Source organism: Tachyglossus aculeatus, chromosome 10, assembly GCF_015852505.1.
Source record: "Tachyglossus aculeatus isolate mTacAcu1 chromosome 10, mTacAcu1.pri, whole genome shotgun sequence".
Lineage (NCBI taxonomy): Eukaryota > Metazoa > Chordata > Mammalia > Monotremata > Tachyglossidae > Tachyglossus > Tachyglossus aculeatus.
In genome coordinates this window covers 38834576-38855733 of record NC_052075.1, presented here as the reverse complement: position 1 = coordinate 38855733, position 21158 = coordinate 38834576, and the positions used below count along the sequence as shown (strand labels likewise).

Genomic DNA, 21158 nt, shown 5'->3' with positions numbered 1-21158 from the left:
ATTGTATCCTGCACCTTGGGACTGGATCTTTCCTTCCACGACTGAATCCCTGGCTGGATAGTCGTTGAATGCAGGGGCATCCTTTCGGAAACTAAGACTGCAGCTGTCACTTTCTGCTGCCATATAATGCATGATCCTCTAGCATCTTGGAGGAATAAAAGCATCCTCCTAAAACTTTGACCTTCCTTCCTGTAAGCCTTCCTTCCTGTCAGCTCACCCTCTAGTCTGTGAGACTAGAGAATGTGTCTCTTTACAGTGTTGTGTTGTACTCTCGCAAGCGCTTAGTACAGTGCTCTGCACACAGTAAGCACTCGATAAATATGACTGACCGACTGACTCTCCGTAAATCTCTTAGTGCCTAAGGTTGGAGGTTGGAGGTTTTAGAGGAGGACCGAGCGGAGCTGTGAGAGACCCTGAGCAGTTGAAGTCTAGAGCAAGGTTAACCAAAAGTGCAGCCTTGGGCCTTGATTCCCTCTGCATTTCTGGGGCTGTTTTTCTACCTGGGTTGATGGGAAGGCACAGCGGAGAAGGTCAAGGGAAAGAAGAGCTGTTGAATCAGCCATGATGGGGCCCTCACGGTTTTATGGGTATCCTTTGTTAGTCATGGAGTGTCATCTGAGCCTGAGATGGTCCTGCTGTCTGACTGACTGATGGATTGATTATGCCTGAGCTTTACCCACGGGGGGCTGCCAGTGCCTTTGGGTGGCCATGAGGAAGGGGTAGAGGGCTCCTCCCCTAACTGGAAATGGGACTGCTGTGGCATCAACTTCTTGGTCTGGTGGGAGGGAGGCACAAACAGTGTTGGCCTGACAGGTCGCGGGCTGTCAGGGACCATCCAAAACCGTCTAGACTTGAAGCTTTTGTAGGCAGGGAATGTGTCTTCCAAGTCTTGTAATATTGTACTCTCCCAAGAGCTTAGTATAGGGATCTGCACAAAGTAAGCACTCAGAAAATACGATTAAGTGCTTCCTACATGTACTTATGAATATATGTACATATCCAAAATTGATTTTAATGTCTGTCTCCCCATCTAGGCTGTGAGCCCCTTATGGGTAAGGAACATGTCTATGAACTCTGTTATCATGTACTCTCAAGAGGTTAGTACAGTGCTCTGCACACAGTTAGCATTCAGCAAATATGATTGATTGATTACATGAGGAGATCCTTGATAAATGCTGGGGTAGATGTGGGCAGGGAATGTGTCTTTTTGTTGTGGTATTGTACTCTCCAAAGCACTTAGTAGAGTGTTTTGCACACAGTAAGTACTCAATAAATAAAAATGAATGAAGGAATGAATGAATGCAACTAGAGGAGCAGTAGCATGGTCTAGTGGAAAGACCACGGGCCTGGGTGTCAGAGGAGCGGGGTTCTAATCCCGGCTCTGCCACTCGCTTGCTGTGTGGCCTTGGACAAGTCACTTAACTTCCATGTGCCTCAGTTCGCCTGTTCGCCCTCCTACTTAGACTGTGGGCCCCATGTGGGTTAGGGACTGTGTCCGACCTAATTCACTTGTATCTGCTCCAGTGCTTAGAACAGCATTAGACACACAATAAGCATTTAACAAATATCATTACAAAAAAAAATTACTTCAAATACAGTCCCTGTCTCTCAAGAGCCCCATACTCTAAGTTGGGGAGGATATCAGCACAATATCATTTGCAGGTCCTATAGGTTCACTTTCTTCCCTAGCAGCTGCATGGCCTAATGGAAGTCAGGAGACCTGGGTTCTAATCCCCATCTTGACACTGCCCTGCTGTATGACTTTGAGCAAGTCATTTAACTTCTCCATGCCTAAGTTTTCTTATCTATAAAAATGGGGATTGAATACATGTTTTTCCTCCCCATTAGACTGTGAACCTTGTATGGGACAGGGACTGTGTCATATCTCTCTATATTGTATCACCCCCAGTGCTTGGCATATAGTAAGTGCTTTACCAAATGCTACAATTATTACTACAAATTTGTCTTAGTTCCGTTAATCCCACCCACTTTTTCAAGATGTTGGGTAGGGACCATCTCTATATGTTGCCGACTTGTACTTCCCAAGCACTTAGTACAGTGCTCTGCACACAGTAAGAACTCAATAAATATGATTGAATAAATAATGGCAGAATCAGCATTCAAAACAAAATTCAATTTCAACATATTATTGTGGTACTCATTCAGTGCTTACTATGCGTCAAGCCCTGTAGTAGACACAGGACAGTCTGGTCAGACCCCTGACATAAGGACATATCTTATGGGTCTCACATTTTACGTAGGATGGAGATCAGGTATTGAATCCCTATTTTACAGATAAGGAAACTGAGACAGAGAAGTTAAATGACTTGACCAAGGCCACACAGCAGACAAGTGGCAGAGGAAGAATTAGAAACCAGGTCCTCTGATTTCCAGGTCCTTGCATTTTCCACTAGACCACACTGCTTCTCCCTGTCGCCTACTTCTGCATCCCTGACATTCGGTCTCTCTATTTTATATGTAAAATATTTAGAAACCTAATATGTGTCTTAGTTGATTTAAAGTTATGATTACTTTAACAGAAGCTACTATTTCACATATGCCGAATATCAGTACAAATGACTGTGGCAGAAATGAACAAACATGAGGAAAACTGGAAATTGGAATGTGTCACCAGGCTGTCAGTAATTGGATTGCTCAAAAATAAATCACTTGTGGGATGAGGTTTTGTGCAGAATCCATCTGTGCTTGAATTTAGATCACCAAAACCCTTGGTTTCATATACGTATCTCAAGAGAACCTATTGTGAATTAATGATGTTGATTATAAATATGGGCATCTGGATAATTCAAGCATCAATCTTTCAAAGAAAAGGAGACCCAGAAATGGAAATTCCTTCTGTAACCCACATTGGAGATTGAAATATAACAGAGTGATATGACAGTTTGAAGGGCAGATTCTTTCTTTTAAGATGGATGATAATGTAGGCATATGTTCCACCCTGCTCATAGGATTTTAGCAGCCCAGAGAAGGAAGGAACTCCAGGGAGATCATCGAGTCCAGCCCCCTGCCTCCAGACATGTTCAGGACAGAAGATGATGGTGTTGGGCGGGGATTCTGCCTTTCATTAAAGGTCTCTAGGGTGGGAGATTCCAAATATTTTCTGTAGCCTATTACAGAGTTTTATCATCCTGAAATAAAAAAAATTATTTCTTTTATCCAACTAAGATCTCTCAATCAATCAGTCAGTTTTTATTGAGCATCTACTCTTTGCAGAACACTGTATTAATGCTTTGGATAATACAATATAAATAACAATAATAATAATGATAATAGCAGTTGTTCAATATTTACTATGTTTCAGGCACTCTACTAAGCTTTGGGAGATACACGATACGGGTCCCATGTGGGGCTCACATTCTGTAGGAAGGAGAACAGGGAGGCAGAGACACATTAAGTGACTTTTTTTGGTATGGCATTTGTTAAGTGCTTACTATGCGCCGGGTGCTGTACTGAGGTGCCAGTATAGATACAAGCTAATCAGGTTGGACCCAGTTCATGTCCCAGTTGGGGCTCACAGTTTTAATCCTCATTTTACAGATGAGGGAATTGAGGTTGGAATTAGAACTCAGGTCCTTCTGACTCGCAGGCCCATGCTTTATCCACTAGGCCATGCTGCTCAAGAGGATGTGGGTTCTAATCCCGGCTCCACCACTCGTCTTCTGTGTGACCTTGGGCGAGCCACTTAACTTCTCTGTGCCTCACTTACCTCATCTATAAAATGAGGATTAAGACTGTGAGTCCCACTTGGGAAAATCTGAATACCTTTTATTTACCCCAGCACTTAGAACAGTGCTTGGCACATAGTAAGTGCTTAAAAAATACCATAATTATCAAGGTCGCCTGGTGGACCCAGGATTAAAACCCAGTTCCTCTGAATTCCAGGCCTGTGCTTTTTCCAATAGGCCATGCTAACTTCCAGAGTAGGCAGACCCACTCCCTGCCCTCAAGGACCTTACAATCTAGCATTTACAATCAAGATAAAGAAAAGTATTCATTATCACTGTTAGATTATTTAGCCTCCCTCAGTCCTTGACAGACATGAAGACCAAATGGCCATCCTTCATCTTCTTCCTCTTTGTCCTTCTCTTTCTTTTCCTCCTCCTTCTCCCTCACCCCTCTTGTTCTCCTTTTAAAAACCCTCCAGAGGCTTGAAAACAGATTTTGAATTCCACCCCACAACCTTCTCTTCCCCGGGCATAACTGCTCCATTTCCTTCTCTTTTTCTTCACATGGCTGATTTCCCCATTCCATTAATTATTTTGATTGCTCCTCTCTGAGCCTTCTCCAGTTCCTCTCTGTCTTATTGAGAGTAAGGTGTCTGAAACTAGACCCAAACCTCTAATAAGGGTCTTAGCAGGGCACTGTCTAGTGAATGGATTTCTTCTTAGTCCTGTTAATTCATTCCAGTACCATGGCGTTCTTCTAAATAGGGCACCTAGCAATTTGTGTGGTTTCTCTAAAAATGGACATTTTAAAATCCAGGTTAAAATCTTCCCATTTTAAAAAAATCATTAATTTCACCTACTCTAAAATCGGTCTGAAGGTGAATTAAAGTTCAATTAGAAGAACAATGCCATGCTTAAAGATTTCTCTTGTGACCTTTGTCCACAAAAGAGGAGTACAACTGAATCTGATACATGGGGGGATTTCCAAGTATTTGCAAATGTTTTAAGAGATTGTCTACTCTTCCATATGCCTTTCTGCGTGAGGAGACTTGTAACAATCAGTAAACCAGCCAACATCCCACAATGATTCCTAATGTTTTCATAATAACCCGATTGTGGTTAAACTGGTATTTTTGACCTCAAGTCAAACTGGCCCAATAGATATAATGTTTTTGGTTCATTTCTTGTGGTTCTGAAACTCTGGAACAAAAGCAAAATACACTGCAGGATCAATTTTAGTTTAAGTGGAGCCAATGCTGCTATTATGACTGGCAAAATTCTCCAGTTAAAGTAAATGATTCTTTACCACACCACTCATTTCCTCTTTTCTGATGCTGACTCCCTGTGGTTACAAGTTTTTCTGGGCTGGGTAGGGTTTGTTGAGACTGATGAATATTTTTAACTCTCCCTTAAGGAAATAGAAGCTCTTCTTAAGTTAAAATTCTGGACCATTTTAATGCCATGTTTACAATTGCCATACTCCTAACATATCAATCAATGAAGGACTCAAACAATGGTATTCATTCATCATTCTTTCATTAAGCTTATCTGTAAAATGGGGATTATGACTGTGAGCCCCACCTAGGACAATCTGATAATCTTGCATCTCCCTCAGCACTTGAGAACAGTGCTTGGCACATAGTAAGCGCTTAACAAATATTATGACTATTAAGGGTTTACTTTATGCATAACACTGTACTTGGGAGAGTACAATACAATAGAGTTTCTCAATAGACCATTTGATTGATTGAGAGTACAACAGAATCTGTGGAGTTTACAAACATCTAGCAAAGACAGACACAAAATTATTTACAGTTAGGAAAAAGAAAATTGAAAGATGAAGAATGAATAAATAAGTGTTGATAGAGTACCTACTTTCCCTGCCCACAAAGAACTCACAATTTAATGGGGGAAACAGACATTAAAATAAATCACAGGTAAGGGAAGCAACTGAGCATAAGGATAGATATATAAGTGCTGTGGGACTGGAGGCAGAAGTACCTAAGTGCTTGAGGATGAGACTAAGTGCATGGGAGAGGCACAAGGAGAGAAAATATGGTGGAGGAAGAGGGTTTGGACTGGGAAGACTTCTTGGAGGAGAATATGATTTCAGTTGGTACAGCTTTGAAGACTGTAGACTGTAAGCACATTGTGCACAGGGAAAGTGTCTATTTATTGTTGTTTTGAACTCTCCCAATCACTTAGTACAGTGCCCTGCACATTGTAAGTGCTCAATAAATGTGATTGAATGAATGAATGAAAGAAGATGGGGAGAGTGCTGGTCTGTTGTAGGAGGAAGGTCCAGGCAAGAGGGAGGATAAGGGGTTGATGATCAGGTGAGGCGGGAGTAAGGGACAGTGAGTAGACAGTGCTGTTAAGAGGAGTGAAGAGTGCCACGTGCGATGAAGTGCGAGAGGGCTGAGAATTAGTACAGGGGAAAGAGCTTAGTGGCTTGAATCTATAGGTGAGGAGTTTCTGTTTGATGAAGAGATTGTTGGGCAATCATTGAAGGTGCTTGAGGAATGGGGAGATGTACGCAGATTTACTTTTTAGAAAAATGATCCAGGCAGCAGAATGAAGTACGGATTGAAGAGGGGAGAGGCTGGAGTCAGCATGGTCAATGAGGAGGTTGATGCAGTTGTTGAGATGGGATATGACAAATGCTTGAACCAATGTGGTAGTACTTTGGACGGAGAGGATGGGATGAATTCTGGAAATGTTGTGGAGATAGAATTGACAAGATTTAGTGACTGACTGAAAATGTGGGTTGAAGGAGAGAGGTGAGTCAAGGGAAATGTCAAGGTGGCAGGTTTGTGAGCAGGAAGGATGGTGATAATATCCTGTGGATTCTGGGAATTATGCTATTGTCACCCCCAAAATTAGGTGGAGAATCAAGGTCCTATTTTGTTTGTGTAAATTTTTTTGCACACAATCACCATATCAGGACAGGGCTGAGTAGAAATATTTGTAAGGCAAAAAGTACCCAGAAAGCATATAAATAGCCAATTGAATCGGCCTCTAGATGCACTCTTCCCTCTATCTTAGTATTTACTGATCAACTCTTCTTTTGGTATGATGTTGCTGAATGATAAAACAAAATAGTTCCATTAAAACAAAAATAATGTATCATTCTGCAACTCTAACAGGAAACCAGAATGAGACCAGGTACTGGCAGATTTTCAAATCATTCCACAGTTAAAGCACATTGTTCTCTCAGAAACAAATTACCATACAGTGGTTTTCTATTATATTACGTATTAAGCTTTTGAAATAGTATGGTGTTTTGTGATTCAAGGTTTCTGTTTGAAAGGCAAAGCTGTAGTTCCACTGCATACAGGTCCACACCCATAATGCTGCTTGTTTAACATCAAGTAATTAATCAATCAACCAATCATGTTTCTGGAGCCCCTACTGTGTTCAGAGCACTAGACTACAAAATCCTCCCTCTAGACTGTAAGGTCCTTGTGGGCAGAGAATGTACCTATCAACCCTGCTATATTCTACTCTTCCAAGAACTTAGTACAGTTCTCTGCACACAGTGAATGCTCAATAAATACCATTGATTGATTGATTTATTAACAGTACAATAGAGTTTGTGTATCTGACCATCTAGTAAAGAAGGCAGACACAAACTTATATACAGTTAGGAAAAAGAAAATGGAAAGATGGAGAGTAAATAAATAATTGCATGACTAAAAGACTACATAAATTTATATGTTCGTAAGTCTTCTAGGTGGTTGTAAGTTTATGAGTGCTGAGAGGTAGTTGGAAAGATGTGAAGATCTAGGAAGAGGAAAATTAAGCAGAGAAAGTCTCCTAGAGGAGGTGGAATTTCAGAAGGTTTTGAAAGTAGGAGATTGCGGTCTTGCAAGTTTGAAGGGGGAGGGATTTCCGGGTGGGGTGGAGGGCCAAACACCAGAGGAGAGAGAGGTGAGAGCAAGCAGCAGTAAGAAAACTTAGATGGAAGAAGTGTTGAGGTTGAACTGTGGAGGTGTGAGCATGTACTCAAGAAGGAGAGATCTAGTGATGATCCTGGAAGCCAGTAGTCAGGAGGTTTTGCTTGATGTAGAGGGAAATGGACAGCCACTGGAAGCTTTTGCGGAGGGGAGAGATATGAGAAAAATTATGTTTTTGGAAGATGATCTGGGTAGTATAGAACACCCTCCCTCTTCATGTTGGAAAAACAGTTGCTCTCCCCACCTTCAAAATTTTATTGAATCCACATCTCCTTCAATGGACCTTTCCCAACTAACCCCTCATTTCCTCTTCTCCCACTCCTTTCTCCATTACTTTGCACTTGGGTTTATAGACTTTATTCACCCTAACCTCAGCCCCATAGGACTTATGTACATATCTGCAATTTTATATATATATAAACCCACAACAAGCTTACAGTCTAGAGGGGGAGACAGTAATTATTATATATGGTATTTATTATTATGGTATTTGTTAAGTGCTTACTATGTGCAAAGCACTGTTCTAAGCACTGGGGTAGATACAAGTTAATCAGGTTGTCCCATGTGGGGCTCACAGTCCTAATACCCATTTTACAGATGAGGTAACTGAGGCATGGAGAAGTTAAGTTAATTATATAATTAATATATTAATTATATTAATATTGATATTATATATATATATATAATAATATCTGTCTCCCCCTCTAGACTGTAAGCTTGTTGTGGGTAGGGAACGTCTCTATCAACTCTCTTATATTGTACTCTCCCCAAGTGCTTAATACACAGTAAGGACTCAATAAATATGATTGACAGATTGATTGATTAATTGATTAAGGAGAAATAGTCTTAGAGGTAGGAGGAGAACCAATAGAGCTCCAAGTGGGTGAAAGCAAGATGAGACAACAGGGAGGGATCAACAGAGACAAAAGTGACTGAGAAATCAAAGAGAACTAGAGTTCCCAACGATCTTGAGAGGCAGTGTGGCTTAGTGGAAAGAGCATGGGTTTGGGAGTCAGAGGTCATGGGTTCTAATCCTGGCTCCACCACTTGTCAGCTGTGTGGCTTTGGGCAAGTCACTTAACTTCCTTGTGCCCTCAGTGATGTCATCTGTAAAATGGGGACCAAGACTGTGAGCCCCAAGTGGGACAACCTGTAGCTTCCCCAGTGCTTAGAACAGTACTTGGCACATAGTAAGCACTTTACAAATATTATTATTATTATTATTATTATTATTATTATTATTATTACCTTGACTATGAGGATGTCATAGGTGACCTTGGAGTAGGTTGTTTCAGTGGAGTGAAGGGGACAAACACCTGAAGAGAGAGAATCGAGGAGAGACTTGCTGGCTGAAGTGAAGGCAGTGGGCTTGGGCAACCTGTTTCAGAAGTTTGGACAGAAAGGGAAATAGGAAGATGGGGGTAATATCCAGAAGGTGCACTGTGACCCATAGATGGCTTTTATAATATAGAAAGGCTTGAGTATATTTGAAGGTAGAGGAAAAAGAGCCAAAAGAGAGTGAGAAGTTGAAAATGGCAATTAGGGCATTAGGGGTTAAATGCCATGGACTTGTCCTCACCAGTGGAAATAATAATAATGATGGTATTTGTTAAGCTCTTACTATGTGCCAAGCACTGTTCTAAGTGCTGGGCAATGTTCTAAGAGGTGTGTGCAAGATGTGTGCTTATGGACCAGGAGTCATATCTGTATGACAGATTATTTGTAATTGTATATACTCTCATTTAAATTTGCTTGAATGAGATCTATTAAATGTATATATATTATTATATGTATATTTAACAGGGCTACTGAGAAGCAGCATGGCTTATTGTCAAGAACATGGGCTTGGGAATCAAAGGATGTGGGTTCTAATTCCACCTCCACCACTTGTCTGCTGTGTGACCTTGGGCAAGCCACTTAACTTCTCCATGCCTCAGTTACCTCGTCTGTAAAATGGGTATTAGGACTGTGAGCCCCACATGGGACAACCTGATTACCTTGTATCTACCCCAGTGCTTAGAACAGTGCTTGACACATAGTAAGCACTTAACAAATACCATAATAATAATAATAATAATAATAAACAATATTACTATTATTACTGTTAAGGCTGAGGGAAGGTGACATAAAAGAAGCTAGCTATAGCTGTTTAGGGTAGTACACCTCTGCACAATCAGAAAATCCTGTGGGATTGCTGATGGTTGGGGGCTAGGAGAGGGTGGAATAAGGGCAGATTTGGGACCATGAAGTGGAGGTGGGGATGGGGTTAGGAATGAAGGTAGGGGTGAGGTAAAAAGTGGGGAAGGGGTAGAGGCTGCGGTGAGGCTGAGGTTAAAATAGTGGGGAAGGTGTAATAATAATAATGATGGCATTCATTAAGTGCTTGCTATGTGCAAAGCACTGTTCTGAGCACTGGGGAGGTTACAAAGTGATCAGGTTGACCCACAGGGAGCTCACAATCTTAATCCCCATTTTACAGATGAGGGAACTGAGGCATAGAGAAGTTAAGTGACTTGCCCAAAGTCAAACAGCTGACAATTGGCAGAGCCAGGATTCAAACCCATGACCTCTGACTCCAAAGCCCGTGCTCTTTTCACTGAGCCATGCAATGTAGAGGCTGGGGTGAGGCTTAGGGCAGAGCAGTTTAACACCTTACAGATTCTCTGAGTGATCAGTTCGGGCTCTTCCCTGCTCTACCTCATTCCCTCTCAAATGGAATATCTGGCCTCATTTATTTCCTTTTGCCCAAGTCATATAATCTTAAAAGTGCTGGCCATCCTCCATTTGTTAAAATACTTATGGGAAGCAGCATGATCTTCTGGATAAAGCATGGACCTGGAAATCAGAGGACCTGGGTTTTAATTCCACTCTGCCACTTGCCTGCTATGTGATCTTCAGGAAGCCACTTAACTCAGTTTCCTCAACTGAAAAATGTAGATTCGATACCTGTTCTTCCTCCCACTTAGACTGTGAGCCCCTGTGGGATAGGACCTGTGTAGAACCTGATTAACTCACATCTATCCCAGCACTTAGAACAGTGCTCGATACACAATAAGTGCTTAACAAGTACCATTAAAAAAGAAAAAAAAAAGATGCCTAAAGGAACCTTAAAAAAGAGAAAGTCTTTGCTTCCCCTGTACTCCTGGGGAGAAATGAATGCCAGAACAGGTTCTTAAACTCCAGACTCCTCCCAATTATGGATTCCAGTCTTGGTACCAAGCATCTCCCCAGGGGACATGACCCTCTCCCCTGCCACTGAGAAAATAAGACTTTCTTCCCTGGTGTTTAAGTACAAAGTCAGAGGTTCCAAAGGAAACATATTATTTAGAAAACCTTTAGTTCATTCCTCAAGGATGTTATAACCCCACTCTCCCCACTCAGCATACAATTTCATGTGGTTAGCCACATTGCTTTTACAGCTACATTCACGGTTGGAAGAAGTACTTGGTTGCTCTGAAAGTCAGATAACCTGAAGCTATCACTGCCTTGTTTAAACCGGGTGATCCTGATTCGGTCACGGGCCTGAAAAATAGATACAAAGGATCACTCTGTGGACATATGTTCCCGAGGAACCCTCTCCCTGGATATTAAGTAATGAGGGAGGAATTTCCTGCTGCATCTGGGGCAGCTCGCCTAGAGTTGGCCAGTGTTTCAACTCTAGTGTCAAGTTGGCGTCTGTGTTTATCTTCCCGGGGAGGATTCCATCTTGTCCTTATTCCATTCGGGCTCCTGTTAAACAGTAGAGACCTCTTTCTTTCAGGAAATAAACGAGGCCTCCTGTTAAACAGTAGAGACGTTGGTGACCATCTAGGGCTAAAGGGCTAGGAAGTTATTACAGCTGGAGAACATCAGTTCGGGGAAAAAGTTGGGGGACGAAGCTGCATTTTTTTCTGAAGTTCCCTTTCAGGAAGTAGCGGGGTGAATAACCCCTCTGCCTAGGCTGTCAGTGCCATATAGACAGAGGAAATGGGATTCTAACTCCAGTACGGGAAAATTTCTTGATTTGAACTTGGTTTCAATAGCCCATAGCGGGAGTTCCTTTGATTGAAAACCCCAGCGTGGAGATCTTTTGTGCTGTTCTCCCTTGAAATCCCATGGGGGGGAAGCGTTGCTTTGAAATCCGTTTGAAAAGTCTTGGAGCGGAAAGTGCTTCCTTTCCGAGGACCCCGGATAAACATCTTGAATACTGTGGGACTCTAATGTGTGGTGGCGGAAGTGGTATTTGTGATGCCCTGGTCCTTTGAAAGGAGGATTAAGCAGGGGCAGTGGCAGCGGCAGGAGGAAACCGTGGCACTGAGACAATAGCCCCAGGCTCGGTCATAGGCTGTGCTAATCCCAAAACCCGGGAAAATGTTCAACAGGGATCTAGGCATTAGCAGAGAGGTTGGCTGTCCAACATCAACAGTGGTTTCATGAGAACTTTGCTCTGAGTTGGAGTCCTGTCCAATTCAAAATGGCCACCGATATCCATAATGGATTTCTAAGAGTTAGGAATGAGGAGGAGAAAGGCAAGGGGTGGTAAATGGTCTATTTCTAACCCCGACAATAGATGTGGCCTAGTGGAAAGAGCACGAGCCTGGGAGTCAGAGGAGGTGGGTTCTAATCCTAACTCCGCCACATGTCTGCTGTTTGACCTTGGACAAGTCACTAAACTTCTCTGGGCCTCAGTTCCCCAATCTTTAAAATGAGGATTAAGACTGTGAGCCCCATGTGGGACTGGGACTGTGTCCAACCTGATTATCTTGTATCTACCCCATCTCTTAAAACAGTGCCTTTCACATAGTAAGCTCAGAACAAATACCATATTATTATTATTATTATTATTATTATTATTATTATGCCCAAAATGGCAGCAACCACACTTATCCTCCAAACATGCCATTGCTACTATCAGAGACAGAATACCAGGTTGGGTGATCATTGGTCTGACCCTCAAATAGTATTTATTGTTCATGGCCTGATATTCTTAAAATTCAAGTTTGCCTAATAATAATAATAATTATGCTGATGGTATTTATTAAATGTTCATTTTCCAAGTACTGTCATAAGCACTAGTGTACATATAAGATAATCAGAACATACATACACAGGCTGGGTCCCATGCAAGGCTCTGTCTTAGAGGGTGGGGGAACAGGTATTTTATCCCCATTGAAGACTGAGAAGACTGACACAGAGAAGTTAAGTAACTAGCCCAAGGTCACACAGGAGGCAAATAGTGGAGGTAGGACTGGAACTTGGGTCTCCTCCCTCCCAGTCCCATGCCCTTTCCATTATGCCACTCTTCCTCCCATCTCACTCTTTCAGTCCAGGTCTCCCCCTCTGGCTGTAAGTTTCTTGTGGCTAGGGAACATGTCTACCAACTCCGTTATATTGTGCTTGTCCAATCACATAGTACAATACTCTCCAAACAACATGCTCAGTGAATGCCATAGATTGATCGATTAGCATCAACCATTCTGCCAGTAAACCCAACAGCTTCAAATACTGAAAACCTAAGAAGCAACATCATCGCCATAAACAGCAGAATGAATTGAGTGCCTGCTGTGTACATAGTACGGTACTAGGAGCTTGGGGAAACTCAGAGAGGAATAGAAGCTTACATGGTTGATCCTGTCAGGTTCAACGAATCCTCAGGGGTAAGAAAAATACCCCACCCCTAAGAAATGAAGCAACTTGAGTTTCTTCTGAGCATGTACTGGTGGCCCCAAAATGTGAACGATGAGCTGGAAATGGTAACTGAGTTTTCAGAATGGGCTGGTTAAAGATATGCTCTTCACTGACCATGATCTACAACATCTTAAACCAGCAGCAAGTTGGCACAATAAGCAGCGTGGCCTAGAGGAAAGAGCGAACAAATAACAGAACCGGGATTAGAACCCAAGTCTTCTGACTCCCAGGAGCACGTGCCTGCGTGTCAGAAAACCTGGGCACTAATCTCGGTTCTGTCACTTGCTGCTGTGTGAACTTGGGCCAGTCACTTAACTCCTTTGGTTCTGTTTCTACATCTCTCAAATGGGAATAAAATACCTTTTCTCCCTCCCATCTAGACTGTGAGCTCCGTTTGGGACAGGGACTGTGTCTGAACAGGTTATCTTATAACTTTCCCTACTTCAAAACCTTACTGAAGCCACATCTCCTCCAAGAGGCCTTCCCTGATTAAGCCCTCCCTTCTTCTTCTGTGTCACCTTGACTTGCCCTTTATTTATCCCCCCTCCCAGCCCCACAGCATTTATATGCAAATCTGTAATTTATTTATAGTACTCTATCTCTCCCCATCTAAACTTTAAGCTCACCGTGAGCAGGGAATGTCTCTGTTTATTGTAATACTCTCCCAAGAGCTTAGCACTGTGCTCTGCACACAGTAAGTGGTCAATAAATACAATTGAATGAATATCTACCCCTGCACTTAGTACAGTACTTGGTACATAGTAAGTGCTAAACAAATACCAGAGTTCTTACTGACATTCAACTGTCTCCTTTGAAATTTGACTGAGAAATTTCCTTTGTGGGTGGTTTAAGTTCAGGCACCGAAGCCGGTACTATAAGAGGCACCAGCAAGAGAATAAGTGCTACTGAGGCCATTTCTGCTTGAATTATGTCAAAGAAGACTTGTTTTTATTTCTTATGGCTCCATGGTGGTATGGGGTCTGGGATGCCCCTCACTGCCACGTATGCCATGGAGCAAACCTTGTCTCCCTCAGTGCTGACCCCTGTCCGAGACCTTTGTGCAATAATAATTGTAATGGCATTTGTTAAGACCTTACTAGGTGCCCAATACTTTACTGGATACAAAATATGTAGCTTAGATGCTGTCCCTGTCCCAAATAGGGCTCACAGTCTTAAAGAGAGAGTGAACAGGTACCTAAGTACCATTTTGCATTTGAGGACGCTGAGGCACAGAGAAGTTCACAAAGCAGACACATTCAGAGAAGGTCACACAGCAGGCCAGTGGTATTGTCTGGCTTCAAACCCAGGTCTCTAGACTCTCTGGCCCCTGTTTTTGTCACTAGGCCCTGCTCCTTCTTGCCCTGCAGTGTGCCAGATGGCCAGTTGGCCACCATCAGTGCCATCAGCTCCTGCAGGTAGTTGACATGGCTCCAGGTGGGGCCCAGAGGGCATGGGGGAAGCCAACCTGACTTCTGGCCACTTTCAATCGTTTGGCTGGCAGGATGGGGGCATCTGTCCTGGTCCTAGGACCTGTGGTGGTCCCCTTGTCCACAGTGGACTGAGGGGTGAGCCAGGGTGTCTACACCCCTGCTACCTCCACTCCCTTCTTCATCACCCTGACTTGCTCCCTTTAGTCATCCCCCTCCCAGCCCCACAGTACTTATGTACATATCAGCGCTTAGCATAGTGCCTGGCACATAGTAAGCACTTAACAAATACCAGAATTATTATTATCTGTAATTTATTCATTTATATTCATGTCTGTCTCCCCCTCTAGACTGTAAGCTCGTTGTGGACAGGGAATGTGTGTTTATTGCTATATTATACTCTCCCAAATGCTCAGTAAAGTGCTCTGCACACAGTAAGTGCTCAATAAATATGATTGAATGGATAAACAAATAAATGAATGAAATGCTATTCCTTCCACTACATGCAGTATCTAGTGGTATCAAAATGTCCAGGCACTTTTAAATCAATCAATGGTATTAGTGCTTAGTATGTGCAGAGCACTGTTTTAATTGCTTGGGGGAGCACAGTACAACAGAATTAGCAGGCCCATTCCATTTAAAAACGTTGATCCTACCCTCCACTTCAGATTGAAGTCATTCTTATTCCCAGTCCTGATTGGTTCACCCTGATCTCTCAACCTGCAGATGACAGCCAGCCTAGGGTATATTGAAAACAACAATGCGTAAATCATGACCATTCTTTGGGTTTAGTGATTATTTCCCTTTTCATCAGCCCTGATGAAGTTAGTAAGAGCAATTTGTTGAATTTTGTCTGTCTCACTCTTCTTGATTAATCCCAAGAGAAGCCTCAAATGGCCCACAGCTAGAGAAAACACATTCTCATCCATGAAAGATGATGGTGATTAATATAATAAAAGTCAAATACAATTGGTTTTACAAAGTTCTTCTCAATCTGGTGTGGATGTTGGAATAAGTTGAAAGAGATGAAAAGCTGGGTTCAACATCCTTTCTAATTATCTTGGCTTTATAAAACTTAGGTGTGGTATCTGAATATTCTGCCATCTGTTCTAAGTTGATGTATTGTGGTCTTGGTTACTATAAAAGGATGGCCTTTCCCGGCAGCCTTTGGGAAGTTTGATTTTGGCAGCCATCCTTCCACCTACCTAGAGATCCCAGGAAACCTAGCTCCCTTCACTATTTCCCCACAAGGCTCAGAAGACAACTCTTACTTTCCCATTTCACGTCTTTACAAGCTATGTGCTGTTTGTCAGTCTTTTTCCTTTCCCAGTCATCTTGCTTTCCCCCTCAGATGAAACTTTCCTTTTCTAGGTTACAAAACTCTTCTTGTCTCATCCCACCTCTGTGTTACCACATCCAATATCCAGCTTTTCTAGATATTAATGTCTTTCAATCAATCAAACCCATCTAGACTGTAAATGTTGTGGGCAGGGAATGTGCACACAATAAGCAGTTGATAAATATGATGGATTAAGTGAGTGATTCCAGTAGCGCATGTGGAGGGATGTTATATTGGATTTAGTGAATGGCTTTTCTCAGTTTCTCTCAAGGATATAGGAGGAAGGTTTAGTGTTGTAAAAAGAGCATTGATTTGGGATTCAGTCAGGAGACCTGAGTTCTAGTCATGGCTCCACCAGGCCATTTGCCTTAGGCAGTTGATTTCTCTGTGCCTCAGTTTTCCTACCCGCAAGTTGGGAATATAATAATAATAATAATTATGGTGTTTGTTAAATGCTTACTATAGGCCAGACACTGTACTAAGTGCTTGGGTTGATACAAGCAAATCATGCAAGACACAGTCCCTGTTGCTCATAGGGATTACAGTCTCAATCCCCATTTTCCAGATGAGGTAACTGAGGCACACAGAAGTGAAGTGATTTGCCAATGGCCACACAGCAGAAGAATGGCAGAGCTGAGATTAGAACCCATTACCTTCTGAATCCCAGTTCCATGCTCTGCCCACTACACCATGTTGCTTCCCATTAGATGGCGAGCCCTCTATGGGACAGGGACAGGGACTGTGTCTACTCTGATTTAATATTGTATCAACCCCAGGGCTGAACACAGAGTAAAGGCCAAACAAATGCCACAATTACCATTATCAGAAAGATTTGGGGAAGAGAGGTAGATAATGGTCCTGGATAATGGGGCCCTGAAATAGTAGGTGGGGAGATTTTCTCTGGGGATTTCTCAGAAGAGAATAGACCCTACTCTCTTGGGGATGATTTCTACTTGACCCACTTTTCTGTCTTTGAGATATAATGACTTTAGCTTCCTTGTTCGGCTTGGGTCTCATCTTCAGAAAGTAGCTCTGAGGTTTAGAGGTTGATGAGGTTTGGGCCTATGGCACACAACTGAGATTTGCTTAATCCTAAAGCTGTAGTTATGTGTCTCCAAAATGCAATTAAAATTCCAAGACACACCACAGCCAAGGTATTTAAACCTTGACAAGGTTAAAACCGGAAACACAATATGTTCTGAGTGGAAAATGTGCTACAGTGGTCTTGCTTTATCTGGGGATGCTACTTGCGGAAGAAGGCTGGGGCTAGATTTAGGAGGGGAGATGATAGCTAAATGGATCAGAGCAGGGAGGCTGCTAACCAGGGGAAACATCCACAGATGAATGAAAGTAGCAAACAGGATAGTAACAAGTCTTCCTGACAATTGTCTTTGAGGCTTTCCATCAGTTAGCTCTCTTTTTTTCTATCTGCTCTCTGCTCCTGTTCCACCCAACCTCATACTCTTAATTTTTTAATGGTATTTGTTAAGCACTTACTATGTGTCAGACACTGTTCTAAGCACTGGGGTAGACACAAAGTAATCAGGTTGGACACAGTCCATGTCCCATATAGTGCTCACAGCCTTAATTCCCATTTTACAGTCGTGGCAAATGAGACACAGAGAAGTTAAGTGACTTACCCAAGGTCACACAGCAGAAAAGGGGTGGAGTCAGGATTAGAACCTAGGTTCTTCAGGCTCCCAGACTTATGCTCTATCCTCTAGGCCACACTGCTTCTCAAGCTGCTTCTCCCAACTTTCCCACCTCCACCCCATTTCTCATGTCTTTCTTTCCACTTGAAACATCCTCTTCCCTCAGGTTCACCAAACTCTGTTCTTCCCCTTCTGCACAGCCACTTCCTCCATGAACCTGAGCCTAATTCATCCTCACCACCATCCCAGTCATGCCTTCCCCTCTGCCATATTTATCAAAACTCTTGTGTTCTTCTGCTTATTGGAGGCTTTGATTCTAAACGCAGATCTACCACTTGCCTTGTCAAACAGGTTCCTTTACTTCTCTGTGCCTCAGTTTTCTCATCTGTAAAAGGAGAGTGAAATGCCTGTTCTTCGTCCCATTAGACTGTGAGCCCATGTGGGACAGGGACTGTGCCTGACCTGATTAACTTGCATCTACCCCAGAACTTAGAACAGTGTTTGATACATAGTAAGCACTTAACGAGTCCCATTAAAAAAGAAAAAATATATACCTAAAGAAAACTTAGGCACTGAATTGGTCAGTGTTATCTTCATTAGCCCCATTACTCTTGTTCATTTTAAATATTCCTGGCTTAGTATAGCTACCAGGTAATATCAATCAATCAATTAATCATATTTATTGAGCACTTACTATGTGCAAAGCACTGTACTAAATGCTTAGGAGAGTACATTATAACACACACATTCCCTGCCTACAATGAGCTTACAGTCTAGAGGGGAGACAGGCACTAATATAAATAAATTTACGTTCTATCTACTCATTTGTATTAATATTAATTTATTTGTTTGTTTATATTAATGCATGTGTCCCCCTGTAATAATAATAATAACAATAATGATGGCATTTGTTAAGTGCCTACTATGTGCAAAGGACAGTTCTAAGCGCTGGGGGGGGATACTAAGTGATCAGATTGTCCCATGTGGGGCTCACAGTCTTAATCCCTATTTTACAGATGAGGTAATTGAGGCTCAGAGAGGTTAAGTGACTTGCCCAAGGTCACACAGCAGACATAATAATAATAATAATGATAGTAACGGTATTTGTTAAGCACTATGTGCAAAACACTGTTCTAAGTGCTGGGGAGGTTACAAGGTGATCAGGTTGTCCCACGGGAGGCTCACAGTTTTAATCCCCATTTTACAGATGAGGTAACTGAGGCAAAGAGAAGTTAAGTGACTTGCCCAACGTCACACAGCTGACAGCAGAGCCGGAATTTGAACCCATGACCTCCGACTCCAAAGCCCGTGCTCTTTCCACTGAGCCATGCTGCTTCTCTAGACTGTAAGCTCATTGTGGGCTGGGAACGTGTCTACCAGCTCTGTTGTACTTTCCCAAGCACTTAGCACACTGCTCTGCACACAGGAAATACTCAATAAATGCCATTGATTGATTGATATGCTCAGTTGAGGCCCCAAGATTCTTTCATTCAGTCCTATTTGTTAAGCACTTATTGTATGCAGAGCACTATATTAGGAGCTTGGGAAAGTACAATGCAACAATAAAGAGTGACTATCCGGGCTCACAATGAGCTGGGACTTTACAGAACAGATGTCCCTGGATGCTGACCAATCCCATACTTCCCCCTCAACAACTTGTGCCCCCCCACTTTTTCTCTCAGTCCATTTCTCTCTCCCCCCTCCCTCCGCACCCCCCCCACCACATCACTGTCCAAGCACCTTAACGTTCGAAGAGCCAACCTGTCCCCTCCACCTGCCTTCCCACCCAAATCCTTACTGTCATAGTAACGATTCACATGAATGCTTTCCATTTTAAATATGTTCGGCTTGATTGTTTCAGCAGCGTTCTGCTCACCACCGCCAGCCCGACTGAAATCTTAGTAAAACCCCCCCAGCCCCCATAAGGAAGCTGGAATATTCTGTATCGAATATGGTAAGGCTCCCTCACTCAAGGTCCCATCCTATCACAGGGGTGGCTATTTATACTCATCCCTGGCAGAGGAAGGGCATCACAGATGGCTCTGCCTCGTGATCCAGCTAAATTGAGTCATTTATTTTGGGGGTGGGAGGAAGCTTGGCTTGTGATCTCAATATTGTTCCGCTTGTTTGGTCTGAAGGAAGAAACAAGAAGATAGAAGGGCCCTAGATGCCTCAGGTTCATAAAAGCCAAGATCCACTTGGCATTCAATAGTCTTAGTCAAATACTGAGGCATTTTTCTACTTTCTTATCATCCACCCCGACACCTTGGTGCCAGGAAATAAGAGTCGTGGTTGAAGTGCAAGAAATGATTTTAGTCCCAAACCTGGGAAAGGCAGAGAAGCGAGAGACTGAAGTTTGTAGACATGAGTCTCCAGGAGAGGCTGCCATGAATCAGATTGTTCTGGCTTTTCTCTTTCTTGATGGAAGATCAGGGAAACACTAGGCGTGTTTCTTCCACATGCTGCCAGCTTGGACTCTGATTTCCTCTACTCTGGCTCCTTCTCACTCCTTGCTCTGGGCCTCTTTGGAGAGTTTTGGAAAGCAGCGTGGCCTAGTGAAAAGAGCATGAGTTTGGGAGTCAGAGACTCTAGGTTCTAATCCCAGCTTTGACACTTGACTGCTGTGTGACCTTGGGCAACTCACTTAACTTCCCTATGCCTCAGTTTCCTCATCTGTGAAATGTGGCTTCAATGCCTGTTTTCCCTCCAACTTAGATTGTGAGCCCCATATGGGACAGGGACTGTGCCTAACATCATGTATCTACCCCAGTGCTTAGCTCATTGTGGGCAGCGAATGTGTCAGTTATTTTATTATATTATACTCTCCCAAGCGCTTAGTACAGTGCTCTGGATACAGTAAGTACTCAATAAATGCAACTGATTAATAGAATGATTGCTTAGAACAGGTCTTGGCACATAGTAAGCACTCAACAAATGCCATAATTATAATTATAATTTTCCCAGGAGAGCAGAAAAAATGACTGAGGTCAGAACTTTTCCTCTTCCTGCTTGAACCAACTTCGGCAAACAGGGATTAACTCACTGAATCAAATTTAGCAAATCTCCACATCCACTCAGTCTCAACCTATCCCTTGTCCTCTGACCCCTAGGTGTCCCCAATTTACATCCCTCTTGCTCCAACTGGAAAAAGGCAATGAAAGCAGAAATCTGGAATTGAAAAAAGTCCAAGGTCAATTCTGTGATCCATACACGTCCCCAGTCCTGGTTTCATGGTTACTGATATTTCCATGGTTACATATATTTTTTTGCCAGACAAACTTCTGCCTCTGTGTCCATAGCAGTATTTAGATTCTAAGGAAAGCAAAGCTGAAATCAATAGAATATGAAGAAATGTGTTTTGTGACCTGATAAATTCAGTATAATGGCACTAATTTGTGCTCAAGGGGATGAATTCAATATGTCATAGTGAA

The 21158-nt window shown here is 42.7% G+C and overlaps 1 long non-coding RNA gene across 1 annotated transcript in view; it reads right to left on the bottom strand.

Annotated features, from left to right (window-relative positions):
• The window catches only part of LOC119933717, an 84572-nt gene extending 64965 nt beyond the window's left edge, over nucleotides 1-19607 (bottom strand). The window contains exon 1 of the long non-coding RNA XR_005452602.1: nucleotides 19526-19607. This is a non-coding gene — a long non-coding RNA (uncharacterized LOC119933717). The remainder of the gene's footprint in view (nucleotides 1-19525) is intronic.
• Between the last annotated feature and the right edge of the window lie 1551 nt (nucleotides 19608-21158).